This window comes from Solanum tuberosum, unplaced genomic scaffold (genome assembly GCF_000226075.1).
Source record: "Solanum tuberosum cultivar DM 1-3 516 R44 unplaced genomic scaffold, SolTub_3.0 scf00077, whole genome shotgun sequence".
NCBI classification, from domain to species: Eukaryota; Viridiplantae; Streptophyta; class Magnoliopsida; order Solanales; family Solanaceae; genus Solanum; species Solanum tuberosum.
The window spans coordinates 637,926-645,480 of record NW_006239003.1 but is presented as its reverse complement, the minus strand read 5'-3'; positions in this window follow the sequence as shown (position 1 = coordinate 645,480).

Below are 7,555 nucleotides of genomic sequence, written 5' to 3'. Positions count from 1 at the left end.
ACAAAGATAAGGTAGAAACTTAATGAAATGAAATATTTTTCACCAAAGGTGATGTTGTTCATATATTAAAATTAAATTATGCTACTGAAATATATATGTATATCTAAAACAAAGAATTGATCAAGCTAAATATTTGACATACACTCAAACCTCAAATTAACCATCATTTGTTATAACAATAAAGTACCTTTTTTTTTTTTTGTAGAATTACATCTTTATGATAGTCTTACTCAAATATTAATTTGTAAAAGATAGATTACATATAAAGATAAAATATTGAATTATTTATGATAATCCTTATTAGTGTCATGCGCACATACTAAATTTCAAGTATGAATATTTAAGAGAAAAATAATACTTAAATGATGTACATCATTTATGTTCATAACCTTAAGAGGAAAGACTATTAGTGACATTTGTTGTATTGATTTTTTTTAAAAATTTTGTTGGTTAGATTTGTCTACAAAAATTTTTGTTGGTTAGATTTGTTTACAAATTTTTTTGTTGGTTAGATTTGTTTACAAAATTGAGCGAAGTAAATAATAATACTACTAAAGAAACGCCACTTTCTCCTATACTTAAACGTTGAATGCAATTTGAAATGTTTCAATAATATCTGGTCAATCTCAAAATACAAGTAACCCTATGACAATCTGTATTAATCATTTAAAAGCACTTGTCCTATGTTCTTTAAATTATAATTATTTACTAAAAGACTTTAATTTAGTAATATTAATTCTATTTTACAACATCGTATAATATATATACGATACACACGTGCCGAGAAGCTAGTTACCTTAAAAACATGAAATCCTAACTTGAATGTTCAATTACTATAATATCTCTAACTTAGGTTGTGACTTTTTCTATGAGTTGTGACTTTTCTGATAAGTTGTGACTTTTTTCAAAGGGTTTTGATTTTTCGATAAGTTGTGACTTTTCCATAGGGTTCTAACTTCTTGGAAAGGTCATGACTCTTCAGATAAGACACAAAAACACTTGTTCATACTACCCTTTGTTGACTATAAATAGAGGGGCTTCCACTCATTTTTCAACCACAATTTTTTTAATCTTCTCTCTTCTTCTTCTTGCATTTTAAAAATTTCGTGTGATTTATTTTCGTTGAGTGAGTTCGAAGTTTAGTGGAATATGAGGCACAACTATTCTGATGAAGTAAATTGTTCTATCGTAAGAGGGTATATTCCTTAACCTCGAGTACTTGAGGAATAATTATGATGATATAATAATTATTTTTTTGCTTAGTATATACAATAGTATGTAATGTTTCAATATATGAATTTAACATGGTGTAGTCTAAATTCATTTGTTTTTGGTAACAATTTCTCTTGTGATGTAGATATATGCTTCTGAATATCTTTTTCCAAAATTATTCAACTTCTCAAGAGTTAGAGAATTGTCACGATTTATTTTTCTGATGCCCAAGACAAGAGAATGACTTTATTTATCAATGATACTTATGTGATTTAGATTGTCAGGAAGTTTGCTTCAAAATAGTTATTACTATATAAACACTGCTCTTTTGATTTACTGATTTACTATTTCTTAATATTTCAATATTTTCAACGAATAAAAGTTCATATGACTTGTAATAAGGCAAGTTGAAGTTTGTATTAGTTTAATTTTATTGTAATATAAATTAATTTGTTTTTGTTAACAATTTCTCTTGTGATGTAGACATATGTTTCTAAATATCTTTTTCCAAAATTATTAAACTTCTCAAGAGTTAGAGAATTGTCACGATTTATTTTTTTTATTCTCAAGATGAAAGAATGACTTTATTTATCAATGATACTTATGTGATTTAGATTTTCATGAAGTTTGCTTCAAAATAGTTGTTACTATGTAAACATTGCCCTTTTGTTTTACTAATTTACTATTTCTTAATATTTCAGTATTTTCGACGAAGAAAAGTTCAGATGACTTCTAATAACGCCAGTTGAAGTCTGTATTAGCTTAATTTTTATTATTTATTTAATAGCTAATTTTTATGAGATATATATTTTCATAAATGCAATATATATACACCATTTTATAGGATCTCTGAAGACTGGCGGTAATCCGCGCGATCAACTTCAATCTAGTTTGTTAGCATCCGAATTCAAGGAATAAATCCGAATTGAAATATATACAAATTTTAATATAGTTTGATGATTGTATGGAAGGATCTCTATCCTTTTACCCAAGCAAGGGGACTATCAAGATTTAATACGTATTTTTATTGATCCCATGTGTCTAGCAGTTCTAACCGGGTATAGGCGCCCTTTTTCAACTCCTTAACGAGCTTAGAACCACGACTGGCTAGACAGAGTCACAAAGACAAAGCTAATAAAAATAGTATCGAATCTGACTGTACCACCATCTCAGAACAAAATCAAGAAACCATATATAAATTTATTTATATTTTGATAAAGTCTAGATCTTTCATGGTATATATAAAAGAGAAGTTAGTTATCCGACATAGATATGAATCTTTAGCCGGACATAGTCACGGCTCAGATCGGAGAAATACTAAAAGGGAAAATCAAAAAGAATATAATACCTTAGAACGATGGCCGATACCAAGGCCTATGAGCAAACTTTACAAGTTTTAATTACTTCCGGTCAGTATCCGGTGAACTCAAACTTTACAAATTGAGAGCTTTACAGTTGGAGAGAGAAAAGTAGAGAGAGAGAAAGGGTTTTAAGCTGCTCCATAATAGACTAAAAAATAAACTTATTTATAGAAAGAAAAAAAAATTTCAAATCTTTGTACAGTATAAGTGGGTCCCATATGTACAGTAACAGTGTATCTACTGTTGATCAACAGTGTATCTACTGTTGATGATGATCTTTACTGTAGAAATGTCTTTTGAGGAAATCTTCCGCCTTTCTCAGAGTATCTTCTGACATAGTTTTTTCAACATGTTGAGCTTCTTGGATATCATCGGTAGCGTCATCGCTTGTCTCACTTGTCATAGAAGTGTCAGATTTTTCATATTGAGTGAGATTGAGAAGCAAACTCCTCTTAACCTTTTCTAAATAGCTGTTGATCATCTCTTCTTTATCTCCATCTTGAACGGAGATTTTTCTGGCAATATGCCTGATCGAGCTATCAACGATGATTCTCTTTTGGGAGTAATTCCATATTCTTGGATCCTTTTTGCAATAAGATCCTGCAGTTCTTGCCCATATAAGTTTTTGTTTTGGGATCCTTTTTCATCAATTTATCCCAAAAATTATTGTAAAAAGTTCTATACAAACAAGGGATTTGTTCCTCGGTGAATCCCACTTCCGAGGTCCATTTGTGAATCCAAGGGACAGAGAATTCAATGAAAAAATAAATATAATCTATGTTTTCTAGATAAGATATATGATCTGTATTGTATAACTCATTAAGATTCGGAGAGACTTTAACCCATTCTTTATATAATTTGAGAAAGGGATCAGGAATTTTTCTTATAGTTGGCCATGGTATGACCACCAATTTAAAAATTAATTAGGAATTGGTCCTGCAAATATCTTTGCACATATTTTCATAAACCACGTATGTTTATGTCTTTCGTTATTATAATATAGAACTTTATCAAAGGCTTGAATATAGTCCCAGTATGTGAAACTCATAGCGATTTTGTTTAGACTGATATGCCTTTTTTTTATGGTGGAGATACCCCAATCTTCAATAGATATAATCTGTTTAATTATCATTTTTGAGAAGTTATAAACATTCTCACTATTATGGTAGACTGAAAAGTGTTGAAATTCAACACTACCAATGCTTATCAGAATGATTTCGTAATATGACCGGGTTTTGTATGACTCATCCGGGAAATATAAACCGTTTATTAGGTATCACTGGAATATCTTCCAGGGTTCTTCTTTTCTCTGTATTTCAGAGTTTTCTAAAAGAAATATCATTTCTCTTTTTGATACCTTTTCATAAGACTTGATATCATCATTGTCTTCTTTGGCAATTGATGCAAAAGTATCATTTTGCTTTTGTGACAAATAAGCCTGTAGCTGTGCATATAACGGGCTGTCTTCTGAAATATCTTCCAGATGTACTGAAGAATTTACTGAAGATGAAGCCTCACTTTGGGAGATTTTTGAATTTATCAAACTCCTTCTTCCCATTTGTATAACTGGGGAGTTAGAAGAGGATCCGTAGGATGATCCTGGGGATGATCTTCCTCTTCCTAGAGTATTATTACCCCTACCTCTGACCTTGGTAACCCAAGGAGGGTCCATCCTGCAAACACAACACATTTTTCTTTATTCGGATATATCATAATAGTCACTATAATAATTATCGTCATCGATATCGATAATTTCTTCATAATCATGTATAGAGAAAGCTTCTCTAATAATATTGTTGATAATTTCACATATTATTAATTCCTGCAAATCTTTATTAAGAGGAATTATTATTAAAATAGTAACTAGAGTTTTTTCATCAATAAAAGTTGTATAGAAACTCATTATGAATTTAAATATTCTCTAGATAGAAAATTCGGAAGAGAGTTTTCACTTTCTTTTTTATACTGAATTTCAAAATCAAAAGGGGCTAACTGGGCCTGCCACCTAGCAAATATTAATTTTGAAGCATCATGTTTAAAATCTTTGTTAAACATGTATTTAACAGATTAAGCATCAGTTTTTATCAAAAACTTTTGATTATATAAATCATCCTGAAATTTTAACACACATTTAATAATGGTCAACATTTCATGGGCCACCGTAGCATATTTTTTTTGGCCCTCACTCCATTTCCTAGAATGAAATCTGATTAAATATTCATTTTTGTTGTTGGGATTACTTTGTTTCAATATCTCACAATATTCAATATTAGTCGCATTTGTCTCAATAATTTTTTGCCAAGCAGGGTTATCAAAAGTTAAGCATGGTAAGGATTGAACTCGAAGTTTAATATCTTTTACCAAAGTGGTATGACTATCAGTCCAAGGTGAGTTATAATCCTTTTTCAGCTTGTCATATAAAGGGGCCAAATCACAAGATAAATTTTTATAAAAAAGGGATATGTAATTTGAACTCTCTAAGAACCTTTGCAATTAAGTCCTATCAGTGATAACATCAGGAAATTTTGATGCAAAGTCAATTGATCTTTGGATCAGGTAACTTTTCCCTAACAAATATGATGTCCTAGAAATCGAACATCAGTTTGGAAAAACTCATTTTTGATTTAGAAATGACCAAACCATTTTGTATGACAATTTTCTTAAAGATATCAAGATGCTTATTATTCATTTCAAACGTTTTTGAGAATACTAAAATATCATCAATATAAACAATGATAAAATCCAAATATGGATTAAAAATATCATTCATGATTTTCTGAAATTCAGATGGGGCATTTTTCAAACCGAATGGCATAACATTCCATTCATATTGTCCAAATGTGACATTAAAAGCTGTTCTATAAGCATGCTCTTTAAAATATTTGGATCTACCAATATCCTGATTTTAAAATCAAAATTTTGAAAATATATTGGCATCATATAATCTAGACAATAAATTTCTTAAATATTTATTTAAAGGTTTATAATTGATAACCAATCTGGGAACACCTCGTTCCCTTTCAGCAACATTGTTAACATAAAATGCAGTACAAGACCAAGGTGATTTTGAAGGTTTTATTAAACCCTTTTGTAACAAATTATCGATTTCCTTTTTGCAGAATTCTACCAATTCGGTGTTCATCTGACAAGGACGAGATTTAGTAGGAATATCATTCTCTGAGAATTCATCTTCATATGAAAGAGTAATGATATGTTTTTCCGATTCCAAAAGGCACTAGGATGATCGGCACAAATATCAACAGTAATTTGTTCAGAAATTAATTTTATTTTTTCCTGTACTTTGGTGGATTTCAAAGTATCAAATATATTTATGCTAAATAATTCTAATTGCAAAGAATCAACATGTCTTTGTTTCATATTAATCAAAGCATTAATATCACGAGAAATAGCATCAATGATAAAAGTATAATTTATATTTTCATTTTCATAAGTAGCAGTAAAACCTTTAGCATTTATGCTAGTAAAAGGATAAATAGCATTTATAAAGGATGTTCCAAGTATGATTGGAGGGTATAACTGATTTTTAACCAAGAAAAAGAAATGCGTAATGCAGACTTTATTTTGACAAATACGCGTATTAGGTAATTTATACATTATATCTAAAGCATGTCAAGAAGCAGACTTAACCATATGAGTTGTTTTTTCAAAATATTTAGTAGGTACAAAATCTTCTTGAATACCACTAACATCGGCTCCACTATCAATCATAGCAATATCAGTTATTGAAAAACTATTATCAATCAAGATGGTGCATTTAATATACCATTTATGAGCAGTAACAATTTGCATCATTCCGAAAAACATACCTTGTCTAGGATCAAGATTAAAATGTTTTGCAAAAGTATTTTCTTCAACAATATTTTTACCTTTGTTATTAACAGTTTCTATCTGAGTAAGTCTATGATCACAAATCATTTGATTTTGTTTAAGAGATTTAATGTCATTTTCAAATTTTCAATTTCATTTTTCAAATCATCAAAGGAAGAATCTCTCTGTTTATTAAGTCTGTTATTAATTTCAGACAATGAATAAGGTGCAGCATATTCAAATTCAAAATCACTCTTTTGTTTTTCTGAATTTTTGAAGAACTTGAACTAGCATTATTATTTGCAGCTAAATGAATAATATTTTCTCGAAGATTATTATCAGTGACTTCTTTTAGAAGTTCTATCACATTATCAAAAGTAATAGTATTTATATTAAGATCTTGAAATTGAGATTGCAATTTATAAAATTCATCATTTTCACAAGAACAAATATCACCATGACAAAAATTGCAAATATTCATTTTATCATGCTGATTATCATCAGAAATATCAAGCAAATCAATTTCTTCTTCAGAACCTAAATCAGAATCATAATCAGACTCAGAACCAGAAGTATATAAGAAACTATAAATCTTATCATGACCTTCTTCATCAAGTTCTAAGGATTTCAGCTTCTCAAGCTTACAATTAGGCGCTATGTGACCGAAATTTTCACATTTATAGCATTTGATTTTAGCGAGATCACACTTAGACCTATTTTTGGTGAATCTATTAGACTTACGAAAAGATTTTCTAGCGTCGTGCTCTTCCTTAGATCTACATCTAAATCTCTTTTTCCTATACGGTTTATCAGGGTTGGAGTATTTAGAATCCCTATATTTCTTGTTCTTGCTATTAGTAGAAGTACAGGTAAATCGAACTGGGTGCAAAAGTCTCCTAGTTGAGATCTTTCTTTAAGCTTATCCATCTCAAGCTATCTAGATAACTTCAATTCATTGCACAAATTTATTCCTTCTTGAGTGCAAACTCCTATCAGCTTACCATAAGTATAATCCTTATAAGGAATTTCACCATGATCAGTCCTCAGAGTTTTTCTAACTCTTTCGGCAAATAAAGGGGGAAGGCCATCTATAACTTAGCTTTCCAATGCTCATAACTATTTTCGGGCAATTCCATCACCCTACTCATATACGC